Source organism: Heterocephalus glaber, unplaced genomic scaffold, assembly GCF_053883595.1.
Source record: "Heterocephalus glaber isolate CG9 unplaced genomic scaffold, H.glaber_assembly_v1.0 deba00000347, whole genome shotgun sequence".
NCBI classification, from domain to species: Eukaryota; Metazoa; Chordata; class Mammalia; order Rodentia; family Bathyergidae; genus Heterocephalus; species Heterocephalus glaber.
The window spans coordinates 51,909,895-51,929,455 of record NW_028258143.1 but is presented as its reverse complement, the minus strand read 5'-3'; the positions used below and the strand labels follow the sequence as shown (position 1 = coordinate 51,929,455).

The 19,561-nt window shown below is 41.9% G+C and overlaps 1 long non-coding RNA gene across 1 annotated transcript in view; it reads left to right on the top strand.

Moving 5' to 3' along the window:
- The window catches only part of LOC147829959 (uncharacterized), a 37,433-nt gene extending 24,411 nt beyond the window's left edge, over positions 1–13,022 (top strand). The window contains exon 3 of the long non-coding RNA XR_015447035.1: positions 8,487–13,022. This is a non-coding gene — a long non-coding RNA (uncharacterized LOC147829959). The remainder of the gene's footprint in view (positions 1–8,486) is intronic.
- The last annotated feature ends 6,539 nt before the right edge of the window (positions 13,023–19,561 follow it).

The window sequence follows — 19,561 nt, the reverse complement described above, 5'->3', positions numbered from 1 at the left end:
GTAACAAGACCACAGATAGGGTAGCGGGTACCTTGACAATTCGTGGGGATATCCTTTCTACACTGTTCAGGGCAGCGATTCCTATGCCAACTTTCACATAAGCCAATAAAATCTTCACTCCACTAGCATGAGGAGGCTCCATGATAAGTTGCCCAGGGAGCCTTTCAGGACTGCTCATTTCATGTGCCACCTGCTCAGCTTGTGCTAGTTGCCTGGAATACAGTGTTGAGAAGGATTCTGAAGCTTAGCAGTAAACAGTTCTGTAGTACATTAGAAAAGCTTGCCATGGGCCAGGCAAGAGATAGATTCAGGGGTCCACACACTGGCTGTTTTTAGCTTGAATACCTCAGATATGCAAGAGTTGTGTTAGACCTTTGAATTCAAACTGAACCAAAGCAGACCTCTCACATGGATTGTTGGAGTACAAAACTTTGGATTGTGAAAATGACCCTACCCCTTCTCACAGAGGTTGCTTACAGAAAGATGCATTTGAAATTGCATTCATTTGACCATTTTTGCACTTGGAAGCATTTACTCTGCAGAACCCACCAAGTGGCACATGATCAGGTATTTACTCTGTGCGGTGAAAGAGGAAGTAAAATATCAAATGCATACAATACTACTTCAGTTCAAGAGCCAGCACTGCAGGGTTGTAGCCCCCCAACCCCCGGCCCCCCCGGCCTTTGTCTGAAGCAATTCCTCATCTCTGGAAGTCCCTACCCTCTATGCTCAGGGAAGGACCCCCAGCAGCTGCTCTACCATAACATACTGCGGCTAATTGGTGGACTTGGCTAGCATATGTGAGTCCTGGGTTTGATCTTCAGCACCACAAGAAAAAGAAGGGGAGCAGGCCTTGAGGTGGTAAAGATGAGATAAAGTTATTAGAGTAGAGCTCCCACAATTGAATCCTGGTGGCTTTATAAGAAGAGAAAGAGACTCAAGAAGAGACATGTAAACACACACCTGCTCCCGTCTCTTACCGTGTTTTTCCTGTGCCACCTTGGGGATCTGCCAGCAACAAGGCCATCACCAAATGTGCACCCTCGACCTTGCACTTTCAGAACCATGATCCAAAGCAACCCTCCTCTTTTCGTTAAAACTTAGCCAGTCTGTGACATTGTGTTATTTGCAACAGAAGGCGGGCCAATACACTTCTGTTTGGGTTATATTTTAATATATTTTATTAAATTAAGCCTCCCCTCGTGACTTTTGCAGATGTATCAATGATAAATCAGCCTTTTGTGCACATAAATTGGAAAGATACACGCTTTGCCAACCAGTGCAGACAGCGTGCGCATGGGAGTAGGATGTGTCCCATGGGAGCACTTTCAACGCAGCAGCCACCTGCAAGGGAAGGGGACTCGTGAAGGGAAGGGAAGGGGACTCGTGACATACAAAACAGACAAGCGGCACTCTCTCCCCAAAGTCAGGATTCTAAAACTGATGATCCTGTCTCATCCCAGGCCTATCTTGGCCAGACTCCCCTACCCGTTTAAAGTGCTCATTTCTGGGGCCAGGGACTTAGCTCAGTGGCGCTGTTACCTGCCTTGCAACCGCAAGGTCCTCAGTTTGATTCCTGGTACTGCAAAAAAAAAAAAAAAAAAATTAAAGTGCTCATTTCCAGCTGTTCTGAAGGAAAGGAGTTGTGATTTATTCTACAATGTTCCTTGCCAATACAGCCCAGAGCACGCATCCCAGTGCTGGGTTTCCTCTCTGCACAAAAGAGTTTGGACAAAACAAAGCAGGGATGAGCAGGGTCATGGGCTTCTGGACACTACTGGTCAATTTACATGAAACAAAGGCAAGCCAGAGACCAGCTGTCCACATGTTGTAGACTTGGGGACTGAGCGTTGCCATGGTGATAGCTTAGCACCAGACCCACAGAGTTGGTGCTGACAAGGGCAGGAGACCCAAGGCACACTTCCAGAAAGGGAAGAGAGAGACTTAGAGGGAATTCACCACCAAATGGTAGGATTTCCATGTTTTGTCTGAAAAAAGGTATTTCTAGCCTGCCTCACATTGGAAAATTGTGTTCAGAACTCTGAACTCTGAACACAGTAGACTTATCACATCCTGACTGTCAGATCATTTAAAATCATATGAGAGGGAAGGAAGGAAAGTTGAGAGTCATGGTTGTTGTCTAATCCAAGCCTGATAAAAAGCATTCCATAATGGTCTATTTTTAAAGACATATGGGATGTTCATTAGGAGCAGAGTCCAGGATCGAGTTCCTAGCTCTGTAATGGGTTTTGTGAAAGACACTTGCCAGGGTAGAGAAATCATTGATACTTCAGCTTAGATCACCAGCAAAAATGAGTAAGATCTGTAGAATCTCATATCGGAGGAAAAAAGCAGGATGAGTCTGACTTCATACATTTATTTTGGAATACTAATTATTTCCCTTTTATTTAAAAACCAGACCACATTGTCAGAGAACAACAGATCAACTTGTTTATTTACTTATGTCTGATTCACTCAGTGTTTTGAGTTCTGAGTCAATACTGCATTTGGATGAAAATTTAGATTTTGCTAAGAGAAAGCCAATTCCAGGCAAGTCTATACCAGACCCCAAACTCACTGCTGTGTGCATAGGTCATTTTCTCAATTCTCTGTTTATAGAAACAATGGAGATTATTTATTAGCAAGTAAGAAAAGCTCTGGAATAAAATCAGTGGACTGTGCCTTTTATTCAGCTGAGAGAGAGAGAGAGAGAGAGAACAGGGAGGAAAAGGAGGCCCCAGGAGCACAACCAAGGAGTATGTGTGGTTCTCTGGCATAAAATTGACATCTAGAGCATTTCTAGTTGTTAGAACCACAACAATGAATTTCACAAGCTAAATGTACACTTTGGATTTATATCACCGATACAGGAAAAATATCTCTTGCATAGCTTTCATGTGTAGTATTTAATATGATTCTCACACCACTTGAAAAGCCAGCAGATAGGGCAATGGCAGTTATCCCCATTTCATAGAAGGGAAAATATGCTCATAAAGAACAAAAAGTGTCCAAGGAAGCTTTATATGCAGGGGACAATGTAGCCTATGAAGTGTTGTGCCCACCAAATAGGAAAGCCAGGACCTTAATCCAGGCCCTCTGATTGCTACCCTTGTTCCATCAAATCGCAGGATGCAAGCACGCCTACACTGTACTTTCCAAATAAAAGTTTCTGTTCAAACATAAAAGCTACCAGAAGAGCTACAAAAATGGCCATGGCAACCATTTAGAAGTAGGCATTTTTCCTCTGTGAAATTCACTGAGACACTTCCCTATTGCATCACAAAATTCGGGTATGAAAATAATCTCTAGTCTAATATTCTTGTGATATGAACAGATGGAAAAAAGTGAGACACACAGAGGCTAGGTAACTTGTCCCAATTCACATAGCTTAAATTACTTGTTGCGCTGGCTAACTGAAATGTTAAGATCAATTCAGTCATTCCATAGTTTACAAGAAACAATTAAAAGGTGCTCTGTTTACTGTATGTGAATCCAACTAAACACCATCTTTGAGGGGAAAATTAAGGGGGCTGAACTGGCTGCTAGATAATTTAAAGTTAAAAATTCATAGCCTGTGTTCCAGAGACAAGAGACAGTTGGGCTAGCCTATCATTTGGGATGTCAACAATGGACATCCCCAACTAAAAGAAGCTAAAACAATAAATAAAGTAGATTATCTCCTACAATCAGCTTAGAAGTAAGGCAGTTCCAAGGCTGGTCGGTTCCAGGTTCCTCAGTGCCATCAGGAATGCAGGCTCTTCCTCTCCATCGTGCCCTGTGGCGTCTGGGTTCAGTATTGGCATGTTACATTACGATACATGCCACCCCAAGGTGCTGCTTTGCCTCCAGGCAGCACATGTGGACAGCAGTGTTCTGGGTCACAAGAAGGAATAGCTGTTTCTCATACCCCATTTTTGAGAAGGAAAACCATTCCCAGGAGCCCCATGGGAGATGTCCCCTCTTGTCTTGTCTCATTGGCAAGAGTTGTGTCACATGCTGGCTCCTAACCAATCAATGGTAAGAGGAATGAAATTCAGGACTGGCCTAAAATAATCAAGATCCAGCCCCACCCTGTTTGTCTCCTCTGAGTGGTGCCTCTGTGCACCCCATAACTTTTTTGCAAGGACTCACATCAGCCCTGATCATAGGGCAGATCAGTCCCTGGTTCTCAAATTGAAGGTTGCAATCCACAAGCAGGTGTAAAATCAATTTAGTGGATCACCATGAGAACTTCTTTGAAATGAAATAGAATAGAAAATAGCAGAGTACCTTGTATATAAGGGTATTGTTTCAGGGGAATTTTGTTTTTGTTTGTTCGTTTGTTTTTCGTACCAGGGATTGAACTCTGGACCTTGTCCTTGCACGGCATGCACCGGAACCACTGAGCTAAATCCCCGGCCCTTTCAGGGGAATTTTGCTCCAGATTTCATATAAATACTCTGTATATATGTACTTTGTTGTGATTTTCCTGCACTGAGTCACAGGCAAAAGGTTTGAAACCCACTGCATCAGAAGGTACTTTTGCTAAGGGCAATGGTCTGCATTATTCATTCCAGATCTTTAGTCCTGACACTGGACATTTGTTAAATGTCAGACGAACTGAATTGGAGTGATGGAAAATTTGAGATTGGTACTCTGCTCCCCAGTTTCCCCTGACAAAAATTAACATATCAGAACTTCAGCTAGCTGAGCCAATAATCTTTCCCCATGGCCCACAAGATCCAAGTGCCTACTTTGGGCCAGGGGTGGAATAGGCACATTGCAACTCAATTTTATTTCATCTTTTCAGCTATTCTCCAAAATCAGTATTGTAACACCCACTTTTTAGTTGAAGTTTGAAAAACTTAATTAGTTCGCTGAGGTCAAGGAGGAGGTAGAGGGGTGGCAGGTTTGGAAAGGAGTCTGATGTGACTCCCCACACCTGGACCTTATCTGCCACCAACAGGCACATTAGCCCGAGACCATTTGTGCCCCTCTGGAGGGACAGCAGAGAGGCACAGCTCAGGTTCCGTCCATTTAAGGGTGAGACCTCAAGGCACAAAATATCTGTACATATTTATGGGGTACAGTGTGATAATTCAATTCATGCATATATATAATTATCAAATCAGAGAAATAACATTTCCATTTCCACAGAGCTTTGCCATTTCTACAAGATATTTTTTTAAGGCACTGTTTGGATTTTTAAAATTTATTAAAGAATACATTACATTTAATCTTCCCTTAATAACTCGCCCTCACTTTGAGCCCACAGGTCCCTTTCTTCTTGCCACTTTCTGAAGCAGTTACCTCTGGAAGTCCTCTTTGGTGACTGTCTTTAGTGGGGCTGTCATGGCTGATTTGATGTCCTGAATCGATTCAAAATGTTTACCTTTCACGGTCATTTTGACTTTGGGGAAGAGCCAGAAGTCTCAAAGTGCCAGATCCAGTGCATAAGGTGGATGAGGGCACACTGTGATGTTTTTTGGTGTTTTTTTGTTTGGTACCGGGGATCGAACTCGGGTGATGTGATGTTTTTACTTGACAGAAATTGCTATAAGTGTTTGATCAGTGAGGAGTGATCTTAAAATATGGTGAATGTTCAAATTTTAAAAATGTATTACAGTAAAAGATATATTGTCATTAATCCTGCTCAGGACATTTAAAACACTTCCCCTCACTTTGAATATATCTATCCTATCATTCTTGGCAATATGTCTTTTATTATAATAAGTTTTTTTTTTAATTTAAACATTCACTGTATCTTTCCATCACCCCTTGTATGTGATGGAACCTTTGAACTCTTCTAGTTAGTTTGAAATACAGAATAAACCATCATTCACTGTGGTTGCTGAGGGCAAAAATTTCTTGCCTACATGTGAACATGTAGGCAGAGGCCTCAAAGTCTCCCCTACTCCACAATCATAGGCTTCAGATCCCAGTTGATTCATTCTGCCTCTCCCAAAGCCCTACACAAGGAGATGCACCCTGAGACCAGCAGCCTGGGTTTGTGGGATTCCAGGACAGAGCATGGTTGCAGTCGCTCAAGGTCCCAGAAGCTGTGACTTGCAGCAGCCTTCGCTGGCCTTCTCAGGGGCTTCCATACTCCCAGGCCTGAGGAGCAGCCTCCAAGGGATGAAGAATCCTCGTGGGTTGCTGGCCGGTCCACTCATCCTTAGGAGCCTTAGTGGTTCAGGCTTTCCGGCCCACAGCAATCTGCTCCTGAAATCCAGGAGTTATTTCATTAAACCGGTTTCAAGTTACATGCTTTTATAGGACTGAGGGAAAATTAAACCTGCCTGCCTCTTTCATATCTGTGCTATAAATAGCCACGTCTTTCTCAGGGACATTTCTCTTAGCTTTGGTAGCCCTCTCCTCGGTGGGTACAGGGAAATAAAAGATTGGTTTTACCAAACAAAGCTTAAGATGTCTCTGCTTTCCAAGGCTCTTGCTCCCTATGGCTCTCCACTCCTGCAGACTGACTTCTGGTTTTCTCACAGACACAGAATCTTTATGCATCTTCAGCGTACCTGGAAGACAAGGCCCCATAAGAAGCTGTCTCTGCTCTTCCTGTCATTACCATTCGCTTGCCAATGGCCAGCTGCCAAACAGGCCACTCAATCTGACTTAAGAAAGAGAAAAAGGAGAAACACATAGTCACACAACTCCTTTAACTTGGTGCAAGATAAGTGCTGCCTTTTCTGCTCACTTTTTTAAAAATAGTTTTATTAGTACCTGTTTGCAGTACACAGTGATTACGTTCATTGTGGGGAGTTGGTGCGTCCACATAACACATCTTAATCTTTTTCATCCCATGCCCCTGTCACCTCCACCTTGCCCTCGTTCTATCTCTTGGTCCCTTCCCATTTGCAAAAGTTCTATCTGTTGGGTTGGGTTTTTTTCTTTTTTTTTTGGTTTTTGGTTTTTTTGGTACTCGGGCCCGAACTCAGGACTTGTGCTTGTGAGGCAGGCGCTAGAAGCACTGAGCTAAATCCCCAGTCCTATCTGTTGTTTTCTTAAAAACTTGGACCTCATTAGAATGGCTGAAATCAACTTTGGAGAAGCAGATGTTTTCTCCACAAGAAACACTTAAGTCCCAGATCACCTTGTGCAGCTGGACAATGCTTCCAGCATAAGGCAGATGCTGGCAGAATCCCTCCTGTGGGACTCAGTCCCCTGACAGCCACATGTGGACAAGGGAGAGGGATGCACCCTTTGGGGCAATCTCAGAGTGTGTTGCCCCCACGGCAGATTCAGATGACAAGGCATACCCAGAAGAGGCTGAAGACCCTGTCATCCTCCTATGAAGCCTTGCAACCATGGTGCATGGGGTGGAACATCAGCGGCAGAGACTGTGATTCTATGCGGAGTCAGAGGACTGGGTTTGAGTCTCATCTGCTTACTGCATAGGCCGCAGTAACTATGTACCCGAAACTCTCAGTGCATCAGCGTGTTTGTAAACTGGGAATAATTCCTGCCCCACGACATGGAAAGGGTTTTGGAAACGATAAAGTATCATTATTCATAATAGTGGCAGTAAGGAAGGAGACTGAGGATTCTTTTCAGGCTTGTCCCTGCGCTACTGAGTTCAATACATTTAAGATAAAACTATCACTGTTGTCACCAGTGCCACTTTCACCAGTCAAATGCCAGGAGACTCAGCACTAGGTGAAATACAATCAGCAACACCGTCCCTGGAAGCACAGTTGGTTGAGACATTTCTGACATCAAAAACGGCCCCCCACCAAGGCCTCAGCGGCATCACATGCCTCTGCTCAGGAGCTCTCTTCAGGCCGCACTGCAGTGCAGGGTAACTTTAAACTCTCTCCACGCTGCTCCAAGCTATCTGGGTTGCACACTCAGGCAGTCTGGTTCCTGTCTGGTGAACCACACAGAGACCAAAGGAATAAGAGATAATGTAATTGTTTGAAGTCATTTCCATGAATATACTACTGGGGACATATAAGAAGGTATCTAGGTTCTAAACAGAAATTTTGATAATCAAGCTAATGTACCATCCAAATTATTGTAGAGAAAGCAGTTGTTAAAAATCAGATTACAGACACACTATGCCCCTTGTCAGAAATTGAAAGAGTCTTCCTCTTTCATTATATTTTATTATTTTGGTAAACTCTTGGCTCCTTCTAGAATGCATCTGAACCATCACAGTCCCTATACTTGCTCATGAAATAGCACTATCACAATTATACCTACTCTGAAATACACCTTGACCATAATGTTGGTCAAAAGGGACTGTTGTATTCACCAGCAGCGCTCACATATAGTCTCGAGTGAAACAGTCAGCCAACCTCAGAATTACAGCAAAATTTAAATTGGGCCCAGAGGAAAGAAATGCATATGCCTTTAACAGATCTGAAACTGGCTTCCCAGACGCCTGATATTTCAACACTCCATGCCCTAATCCATTATTTGTATGACTCATGCTGAAAGTGAGTGTCATATAGTATTAAAAAGAAACAAAACATTGGCTCTTTTTTTATTTTCAGAAAATGACAAGCAATCTATAAAATGTAGATGGAGGGAAGGAAAGAGTGAAAGGGAAGAAGAGTGAAGTGGAAAGGAAAATGAATCAAGATGACTTCCACTTCCATCATGTCCTAATTCTGGATGCGAGCTCAGGTTGCCCTGACGTTCCCTCAGGAAGGTCCTGGGGACTTACTGTGGAGGAAAAGTGTCCTTTGCTGATGTTCTCAGCACAGTGCAGTCCATTTTTATGTTGCTCTTTTTCTTCTTTTACTCTTGGGTCTTAGTGATGGGTTCGCCTTGGTAGTGATTGGCTGGAAATAAGTACATTAGCATCGACCACTGACAAAGCAACAGGACATCTTCTGTCCCTGGGAACACGCTGGCTACCCATCAATCACTTTTTATTGACCTTGAACTAAGATCTACAAAATCAAAAACTGCAATGTAAAAATTTTGTAGGCAAACTAATGGAATATCAACTTACACAAAGCAAGCTGATTCTTCAATAATGCCCTCGAAGGGCACAGTCCCTACCACTGAAAAAGCTCTGGTTTTTGGTTCTTCACTAGCAGGAGGAGAAAAGAAACACTTACTGAGCTATGGGTATGCACAATGCTTGAGCTATGTCAAGCATTGTGTAGGGTTCTCTACCTGTATTATGTCAATTCTAAGTTGTCACCAATTGAAACACACCTATTATTTTATTTGTCAACAGAAAATCAAACATACTGCCAGTTCACTGAAGGCTGCCACTCACAGTGTACTTCCAGTAAAGCTAAGAGGGCTTAGGTGGTAAGGCACCTCACTTGCATAGGGTCTGCCGCATTCCAACACGGGCCTCAGCTATGTGTTCATGTGGCCATATGTTTTTTGCAAAATTTGCAAAAGATATTTTAACTGCAATCCATTAGACCACTCTTTCCACTCAGACTTCCCCTCTATCACATGTCCTTTTGTACTAGTTGGCACTTGAGTGGCCATGGGTAATCTGAAGATCATACTAAAGGGGAAGTTGACAGAATATATTTAGTCTGGATTTGGTGGGGTGTATTTATGTAGTCATAGTCACTCTGTGCAGTTATCACAGGCCATGCTGGGGTAGAAATGGCTTCACCTTCTCTATTCAACACAATGCCAACCCCCAGGTAATAAGCTGCTCAGGTTTAGGACCTGAGGTTGTGTCCAATATAAACAGGACCTACCATGCTCACTAGAAGAATATGGCTTAGTTAGTAGAAAAGAAACATATAGATGGTATTTAGAAATATATAGATGGGACCAGAAGTTAGTTTGTGGAAAATTCTTCCAAATCTCATAGCTTACACATAAAAGAAACTTCCCAAATTTAACAGCAATCTTAAAAATGTATTAAGACATTACCAAAAATAAATTATGAACTTAGAAAACACTTTACTGAATTACCAGTAAAAAAAAAAAAAAGTCTCCATCAACTAAACTGAGTTGTCTAACTATTAGTCTCTCTCTAGAAAATGACATAATCAATTCATTGTCATACTGACTACTTTGACCAAAACAAAACAGGACAAGGAGATATTATGGAAGTGTGCCAGGAAATAAATTTTTTAAATATCATTTCTTTTAGTGTTTTATGTTGTTTGTGGTTTATGTCAGCCTTTTAAAATTTGCTTTGATTCCTCATTTAAACAAATCTTCTTGCTGTTAACTAATTTTGTGTACATTAATTTATATTCCCTCTTTGAAAAAAGGGTTCCCAAATAACATGAAATTTGGGTCCCATAAAACCTGGACCACCCATGGATGCCATCCCAATTTCAGAGAACTTTTTAATATACATCTTGGAATTGATGAGATACATAGTATATATTATTTCATTTGATTTCCCATGGCAAGACTATGAGGTAGGTATTACCATTTTACAGATGAGGAAAATGGACTCAGGAATTGATAAAATTTCCCAAAATTAAACCTTCAAGATTAATATTGTCTGATGAATGTCATCATATTGTACACCTAAAATGTACCAGTAAACTTAATGAAAAAAGAAAAAGAAAGATTAATATTGTCATGACTTCACCAGCAATGTTTGAAACCTGATGCCACAAAAGAAGGCCTATGCTCTGCATGGCTGGAATCACTTTTTGAAGAGCTCTGAAGTCTCCTATTGCCCCTGAGTAAGTAAAATGCAGTCAGAATTAGAGCTAAACCCTGAAATCTACCACCATTTCTTTGGAAAAGAACTGCCATGAGCCACTTCCTCCTTGTAAAGCTTTATATTTCCTGTTAACCCTCCAAAATAGCATTTTATCTTCACCCTTATGTGCAATTTTGTAACTAAAAAACTATTTTGTGTTCAGTAGTTTCAGGAATTTGACAAAGGATCCATCCCCAAATTATTCTCCCAGCCCTGTCCCCAAACTGGACCTTTGACATTAGACATTCCATTGAGGCATTAAAGTCCTTTTCCTTTCAAAAGACTCGTCTGCTTGGAAGGAGACTCAGTAAGGAGGTTATTCTTGGTCTTTAAAAACTTCACGATGTATGATTCAAAAGTGCTGATACCACAGGATTGCTGTGAGAAAGGCAGAGTATTCGTGCTGGTGGGGTTTGTTCTGTTTTGTAGGTAGGACACAAAAGTAGAGGGTTCTGGGTAGCCGGAGAGTAGCAGTGCTGTGGCCATTTTCACTTCCATTCCACCTACCACATTGCAGTTATTAAAAATTGAATTGATTAGTTCCTTGAGCCAAATTCCTCTCGGCTAATTAAGCTGGCATTACCAAATCTGGTATTTCAGAGGGCTGTATCCAAGTAGGCCTACTGCACCATCACAATAGGGACAGTCCATTACTGAGGACATTGCCAAAGACTACCAACCTGAGCTAGCACTCCTTCACCACGATTCATGCAGAGAAATCCAGGTTTATGCCAGGAGTTTCACCTGAATTCCTTGGATCTTCTTGAAATTACATACCACGTTTGTTGCAAAAATAAAGTGATTAACCAGTAAGAAACGTTGGCGGGGGCTGTGGGGAAAAAGGAACCCTTCTCCGCTGTTGGTGGAAGTGTAAACTGGTACAACCAATGTGGAAATCAGTATGAAGATACCTCAAAAAACTAGGATTAGCCGGGGATTTAGCTCAGTAGTACTGCCACCTGCCTCGAAAGCGCAAGGTCACGAGTTCGATCTCCGGTATAAAAAAAAACAAATTAGGATTAGAGGGCCAGGGATTTAGCTCAGTGGTTCCACCACCTGCCTTGCAAGCACAAGGCCCTGAGTTCGATCTCCGATACAAAAAAACAACAACAACTAGGATTAGAGGTCCCATTTGACCCAGCTATTCCCCTGTTGGGTATCTTCCCAAAAGAATTAAAGGAATCATACCACAGTGATATATGTGCACCCATTTTCATAGCAGCACGTTTATAATAGCTAAAACATAGAAACATAGAAACAGCCCAAATGCCCATCAACTGGAGACTGGATAAAGAAAATGTAGGGTTTTTATAAAATGGAGTACTACACAACCATAAAGAATGAGAAACTAGAGACATTTATAGCTAAATGGATGCACATTGAGGCCATACTCTTCAGTGAAATAAATGTGTAAAACACACGTATTACAAATAAATATGTAAACACGTGTAAATACCGAATAGGTTCTCCAGCGTGAGAAACTGAAAGTGTAAGGACTAAAAGGTATAATAGATAATGTGAAATAGGAAGAAAAGTTCTAGAGGGGAAGGGAAAGTGGGAAGGCTAGGAGAAAGGAAAGAAGGGAATGGAATAAATATGAGAAAAGGAAAAAAATAGAAACAAAATCTTTGTAAATAGGGAGGGATGGAGGGCAGGGGAATGGGGGGAGAAAAAAAGAACCAAGATATACCATGTAAGGGTACAAACTCCTAATGATGAATGTCAGTATATTGTATACCTAATGTACCAATAAAATTAATGAAAAAAAGGTAAAATGAGACAGCATTTTTTTAAGTCAGATACTAAAGGGATCTATGAGCCTCTCAGAAGGTTAAGAACCATTATTTTAGAACAAAAGCACTGAAAGAAGTCTCAGAGGGGGCCGGGGATTTAGCTCAGTGGTTCTGGTGTCCCCTCACAAGCACAAGGTCCCAAGTTCGATCCCTGGTACCAAAAGAAAAAAAAAAACCAAAGAAGTCTTAGAGGGATGCTGTCATGCTGTCATCATAAACATAGCCAAATTATATCAGATTTTTTTTTAAAAGCTTTGTTACATTATCTGGTTTGTAGTGTTTTTGATTTGTTAGGTAATCAGTTAAGAATTTGGTTCTTTATAAAAACATCAAAATAATCACTGAAGATTTACTTCCTTAAAGTAGCCTAAATTATTTAAATAATACTAAGGGACTCATCAGGCTTTCATTCTTAAAATACAAGATCATTTTATTTTGAAAAACACAATTGAGTGAGAATTCTATTTTTGGCCCTGAGTCAAACTACTAAAAGAGAAAATATTGAGCTGCATAAAAACTATCTTACCCCAGTTTCATTTTGACCTTCTATTCTGCAGCTATCTATTAAATATGTTTTGTTCTATGTTTGGAAGTGCATTATTTATTACTTGAACTAAAGCAGTAATTCATTTCTGTTAATACAAAAAAAAAGCATTGCCAAATCAACCAGCTTCCTGAATCAACAGAAATTATGACATCGTTAGGAGTTACTTTTTGAAAAAGCAGGTTTTTTCTTAACAAAGTAGCTTCTGTGTTCAATCTTCATCATGCTTCCTTGACCCATCGTCCCCTGAGTCACCAAAAGGCTTTCATCCCATATTTCTGTCCCTTCAGGTCCTTTCCATCCTTGATCCCACCACCACCACCACAGAACTAATGTTAGCACCTGAGTCCAGCCTGTCCAGGTTTTGACTTTGAGAGAAAAGATCTGCCCTTGGCTTGAGAGAAGCAGGAAGGAGGAATGACTTGGCCTTTAAGAGGAATGTTTCTTCAGCATTAGTTGCACATACACACAAACTCACAGCATTGGCTTCCTTCATTGCCACCCACTGAAAGGGTACCTACTGCAGAAGGTAGCGTTTTGTCATTTCCCATATGGTTGGGTTTGGGATTTGGTTATACAGAGCTTGTTTTTACTCTTTCATTTCTGCAAAGATAATTGAATCTCCCAGCCCATCTTTAATACTACTGGCTACAGCAGATCGTCTCATGATGTGAGAGTATGTAAGCCCAGAATTCTTGATACCACTCTCATATTTGTGGAATACCCACCTTAGAAGTATTTATCTTTTCTATCATAGTAGACATTCCTGCTTCCCTTGCAGACCGCCCCCATCACCAAAGCTCTGCAGATCACATTAGTATACCTGGCTTCATTTAGTAGTAAGCCCATGAAGAAGAAGCCCACTGTGAGGATGCACTTCCTAGAAACAGTGGTATTGGCTCTTGGGAGCAATAGCACAAAGCTGTGCTGGGGGATCTAGATTCCAGGCAGCCACAGAGGCCTTTTGCCAACTCTCTCCCAGGGTACAGTTGTGTTGAGACTTGTTCTGGCCTCCTGGCCTCCCAGCCTGACTCTCTGGCCCTCCTGGAGGTTTTGAGAGTGTCTTAATGTCCTTTAATAAAGTCCTCTGTTTGCTTTAACTATAATAAGTGGGTTCTATTGTTTGTAACTAAGGTCCTTGGCAGATCCAGGGCCCTATATCCTTGTAGCTGGCAAGGTTCTCCTCTTTTCACTGGGCCTTGGTCCATCCCCTCCAGGTAGCTAAATTCTTTCCTGCCTCAGGCCCTCACATGTGCTGTGTCCTCAGCTGGAATGCTCTGTCCCTGCCCTGACTCTGGTTCCCTCTGAACACAACATAGCTCAAAACTAACAAGATGAAGCATCCTTTGTGTATGTCCTCCAAGCACCCTAACTGCTCCACGGGACACTTATCACAATTACCATTAAATATTAATTGCTGTTCAATGTTTTTATCTTCAAAGAGACTGTAATAATTATAATTTTAACAACTAATATTTATTTATTTATTTATGGTACTGAGGATGGAACTCAGGATCTTGTGCTTGCAAGGCAGGCATCGGCACCACTGAGCTAAATCCTTGGCCCAACTAATATTTACTGAGTTCTTTCCAAACAGTAGGAAAACATCCAAGCACTTTCTATGGATTATTGCACTTGACCTTCACTACAACCTTGAAGAAAGTATTATCATAAACCTATTTTCCAGGCGGAGAAACCGAGGCTCAGAGGAATTAGTAAGTCCTAGGTCATATGAAAAAGTACGCACAGGAGCCAAGATTTGAAATCAGGAAATCTGACAGCAGATCACAGTCATAATCCCATCTGTGGTCTCCATAGTGGCCACCTGCACCCTCGAAGTTCTGCAATTCTCTATACATTTACCTACTCTGCGTGAATTTATTTTACATGTTCATTTTATAATATACATTCATCATTTTATTTAAAGTAACACAGCTGTGTATTATATAATTTCTAAATAAAAACAGATGGGGAAGCTCAGTTTTTTCTAAAGGGAGACTGACGTTTGGAGCCTACTGCTCTATGAGCTGTATATAAGCAGGACTCTCACTCACCGGGTATCCCCAGCAGCCAGCACAGCGCCTGATGCACAGCAGGAACCCAGTAAACCTGTGGTCACCCGCAGTGAAGCTGTGGTGGGGGGATCCGTGGGGCAAGGTGCAGTCAAGGTCATGCAAAGTCACTTATGAAAACGGTCCAGCCCATCCCAGTTCCTCAGCATCTTTGCCTCCGCTGACCTCCCTCTCTAACTAGCTCGAGCTCCTTCCTCCTTTCTCAGCAGATACAAAGACTCATGCCGAGGCGGAGGCCGGAGATTTAGCTCAGTGGTGCAGCTGTCTGCCTCGCGATCACAGAGCCCTGAGTTCGCTCCCTGGTACCAAAAAAAAAAAAAAAAAAGACTCATGCCGGGTTGGAGTAGGGACCAGGGCATGCCTGAGCGGGGGAGGAGAAGGCGACTATAGGATGTTTATCGAAGAGTGAAAGGGACTGACAATTTGAGAATATGGTCCTTCTTCTCTGGCAAGGGGGCGGTGAAAGTGGAATGCTGCTAAACAAATTCTTGTGAAGTTGAAAACAAATTAAAGTCACTGTCTCTGAGGGTGAAAAGATGAAACTCATCAAGCACGTGGGCGTGGATTTCCCACAAGGCCTTTGAAAGAACCACTTTGGACACAGGCTCTACCCCATAAATGATATTTTTCAGTCCTTTTTGCAATTCTGCATCAGTTGAATTGTTCTTAGATAGGTTTCTAGGTTGTTTTTTCTTTTAAAAATCTAAAAATTAGGGCCGGGCATTTAGCTCAGTAGAGCTCCAACTAGCCTTCTATTTCTTAGATTTTTTCTTTTTTTCTTTTTGTAACCCTAAAAATCTAAGAAATAGAAGGCTAGTTGGAGCTGTAGTGTTGCCTCCTGTGGAAACATCAGACACAAACACCAAAGAACACCCTGGGCTGGAGATTCCCAGGTCAAGAAGGCGACGCTGCAGCTGGGACTGGCAGTGCAGGCCCAACAGGGTCAGCGTGACCTGTGCGAATCAACCCTGGGGCTCACAGACCGGCCTCCCACCGGCAGACTTGCCATCAGCCTGGCTTTTTGGAACTTCACTACCCTAAACAATACCCATGGTGGGCGGCAAGGGGCTGAAGACAGCACAGGAAGCAGCAACGAACTGCAGCAGAGAGGAGCTGCACCGCTCCTACACGTTTGAGAACACACGAACCATCCCTCCCAGGGCTGCGAGGAGCCTCCTCACAGGGCTGCCTGCCAGGCTCTTCAGAAGCAGATTGCACATTAGTTTAAAATACAGGAAATTTGGTGGAAACCTTCAATACATTTAAAATTTTTTTTCTCATTAATAATATTTTTCATTCACAAATAGTAATTGTATATATTTACAGGGTTCCATGCAATGTTTTGTATATATACACACGGTAAAATGATTAAATCGAGCTAATTAGCGTATCCATCATCTTACATATTTAGCATATTCTTTGTATATGGGTGGTGCAAACATTTACAATCTGCCCTTTTAGCAATTTTGAAATATACATTATATTATTATATAGCTACCATGCTCAGTACTTTTTTTGCAGTACTGGGGATTGAAAGCAGAGCCTTTGCAGCTCAATACCTTTTTAAAGGTATTTTAAAGATACCTTAAAAAACATCTCATAAAACATTCTAAAGATATTTGCTCTGCAAATACATATTCAATATGCATAATCATCCCTATGGTGTGACTTTCCCCCTACACACACCTCCCCCCACTTCCTGTGTTGAAACTTAATCCCCACTGTAGTGGTACTAAGAGGTGAGGCCTTTGGGGAAGTGACTAAGCCATGGGGCCCTGGAGAATGGATCTGTGCCTTATGAGAAACCTGGAGAATACTGGAGAGACTGTAGGAACAAGGTGCCATCTTGAAAGCAGCCTTCCTGGAATAACAACTTGCTGGTGCCTTGATCTTGGATTTTCCACCCTCCAGGACTGTAAGAAATATATTTCTGATCCTTATAAATTTCCCAGGCTCTGGTATTTTGTTAGAGCTGCTCAAATGGACTAAGATAATTATTAACTCAATAGTTGTTTATCTACATCTCACTACGTGCCAGCCACTGTGCTAATTATTGAAAATGTAAAATTATATATGTGCTCATACATGAACATTTTATACATATGTATGTGTAGTCTACAAATGGATATGTTGTGAAGTTAAACTAAGATATCAGCCATCTAATCTTGACAGCAAATAAATTAACACCTATAATGATAATAGAAAAAGACGTATTTCTATTACTGTCTAGCTCATGATTTTCAATCAAATATATTCACCTATGGTACCTTGGCAGCTTTTTAAAACATAAACTCCAGGGCCGGGTATTTAGCTCAGTGGTTCTGGTGCCTGCTTCGCAAGCACAAGGTCCCGAATTCGATCCCCGGAACCAAAACAAAAAAAAGAATATAAACATCAGGGCAGTACCTCAGATCCCCAAAATAAGACTTTCATAGAATACATCTTTTGAAAATGCTCCCAGATCCCTGTGAAGTGGTCCCCTCACTCAGAGCCACTGATCAAAATATTAACAATGGCTAAACAACTGAGATTACCTATTTTGCTGGCTAAAAAACAAATTTCTCCAGCATTTTTATGTAATTGCCTTTAAATGTGGCCACTTTTATTGAGCAGGTGCTCTATAATTGGTGGGGGGTGCTTTACACCCAAAGGGAATCTAAAGTATGACATGCACCATGACCAAGATGTCCAGGGCGAGAAGGACAGGCATCCCAGTCAGAACATGGGGAAGTAATACAGGACACTACTGCAAACACTTACTTAGATGCCCTAGAATTAAACCCCAGGCCATACAGAAGGTAGTATGGGGAACTACAGACTATGTCCAAACCTTACTCTAGAAAGAGGATCGATACTCCACCACTGACTCAAGTGCCAAATAGGGCCAGCCCAATCAGTGGCAGGTTAAACAGGGAAAGCAGGACCAATGTGCCCCACATTAAAAATAGGACAAAGGGAGATGTAGCTTAATGGTAGAGCACATGCTTAGCATGCAAGAGATACCAAAAAAAATTAATAGTAATAACAAGAGGTCAAAACATATTATCTGTGTCAGAGGAACCCTTTTCTGTAACGAGATCTATTTTCAACAAGCAAAGTATAAATAATAGTGAATGTTTATAAAGTGCTTAGTCTGGGGACTGTTAAAAGTGTTTTAAACAAATGAACCCAATACTACCAGTAGATACTTTACTATTATTAGAATCCTGCAGGTTAGGGGAACTTGGTCTTAATCAAGCAATGCCGCGGGCCAAGCCTAAAGTTAGCCCTTCATCTCTTCCCTGCTCCCTTTCTCCTCCCTACTCCCTTTCTCCTCCATAGATTAGAGAGTCAAACAGACTTTTTGACTCATATTGTAGACCCTGGATGGCAAAGCCCTGGGAGACAGTTACATTGTATCCTTCCCTGTTCCCTTCTGCATGCCCCATCATGAAACAATCACTCTACTTCTGCCTAGGCCACATAGGGCAAATAGCACTATTTGCCCCGTCTTCTCTTCCTGTTTCCCTTCCACAATAAATAAAGTGCGCATGGTGCTCCAGGTGACCATTAGCTCATCAGGCTATGGTCCCACCAGGTCCCAGCTAAGAGTAATTGTGGTCTTTGTCATCTTTTTTCATCTCCCAGCACTCTCCTTGGCTTCAGAACCTATGCTGTGCAGGTTGCACCAAAGCAAATCCAAAAAGATGGGTTTAAAACCCTGTTTTCAGGCCAGGGAATTACCTCAGTGGTTCCGTCGCCTGCCTTGCAAGAACAAGGTCCTGAGTTCAATCCCGGGTACCAAAAAACAAACAAACAAACAAAACAAAACACACCCTGTTTTCATCAACAGGATCTTTTGTGATTCTGCTCTGGTGCTGTGGCCTTGACCTTCTGCACACTGACTCTTTCTCTGACCCTGTAGCTGTGCTATGCTTGGGCCAGTGCAAACCGAGGAAAAGCATTCCCCTTAAAATGAATATGGCAGTGATTGTTAGCAGAGGACTCTAAGGCAATGTTGTCAAATAAAAATATGTCAGCCACAATTATAAGCCACATAAAAATTTTTAAAAATTTCTAGTAGCCACACCTTAAAATAAGCAAATGGTCAAATTAATCTTAATATATTTTATATAACCCAGTATGTCTAAATTTTATTACCTTGACATATCCACATGAAAAATTTATTGAAGAAACAGTTACACTCTTTTTTCCACGTTGTCTTTTTGAAATGCAGAGCGTATTTCTTACAACACATCTCAGTTCAGGTGTCAGTGGCTATATGTGGCTAGCGGCTTCTGTCAAACATAGTACAACTCCCAAGGAAGGGGAAAATTCGCGGCAAGGTCAGGATCAATAAGCAAAATCAGAGTTGCTCCGGAGCTGCTCTTCTGCAGAGACTTCAGTCTCAGGCTCCCCGGATCCAGCTCCATTCCTGCGATTCCGACCTGGTATCATGTTTTCCCCAGCGTCACTCCCTGCCCTGCACCATGAGTCCTTGATAAAAGGACCCAGACAGAATGGATTAAGGAGC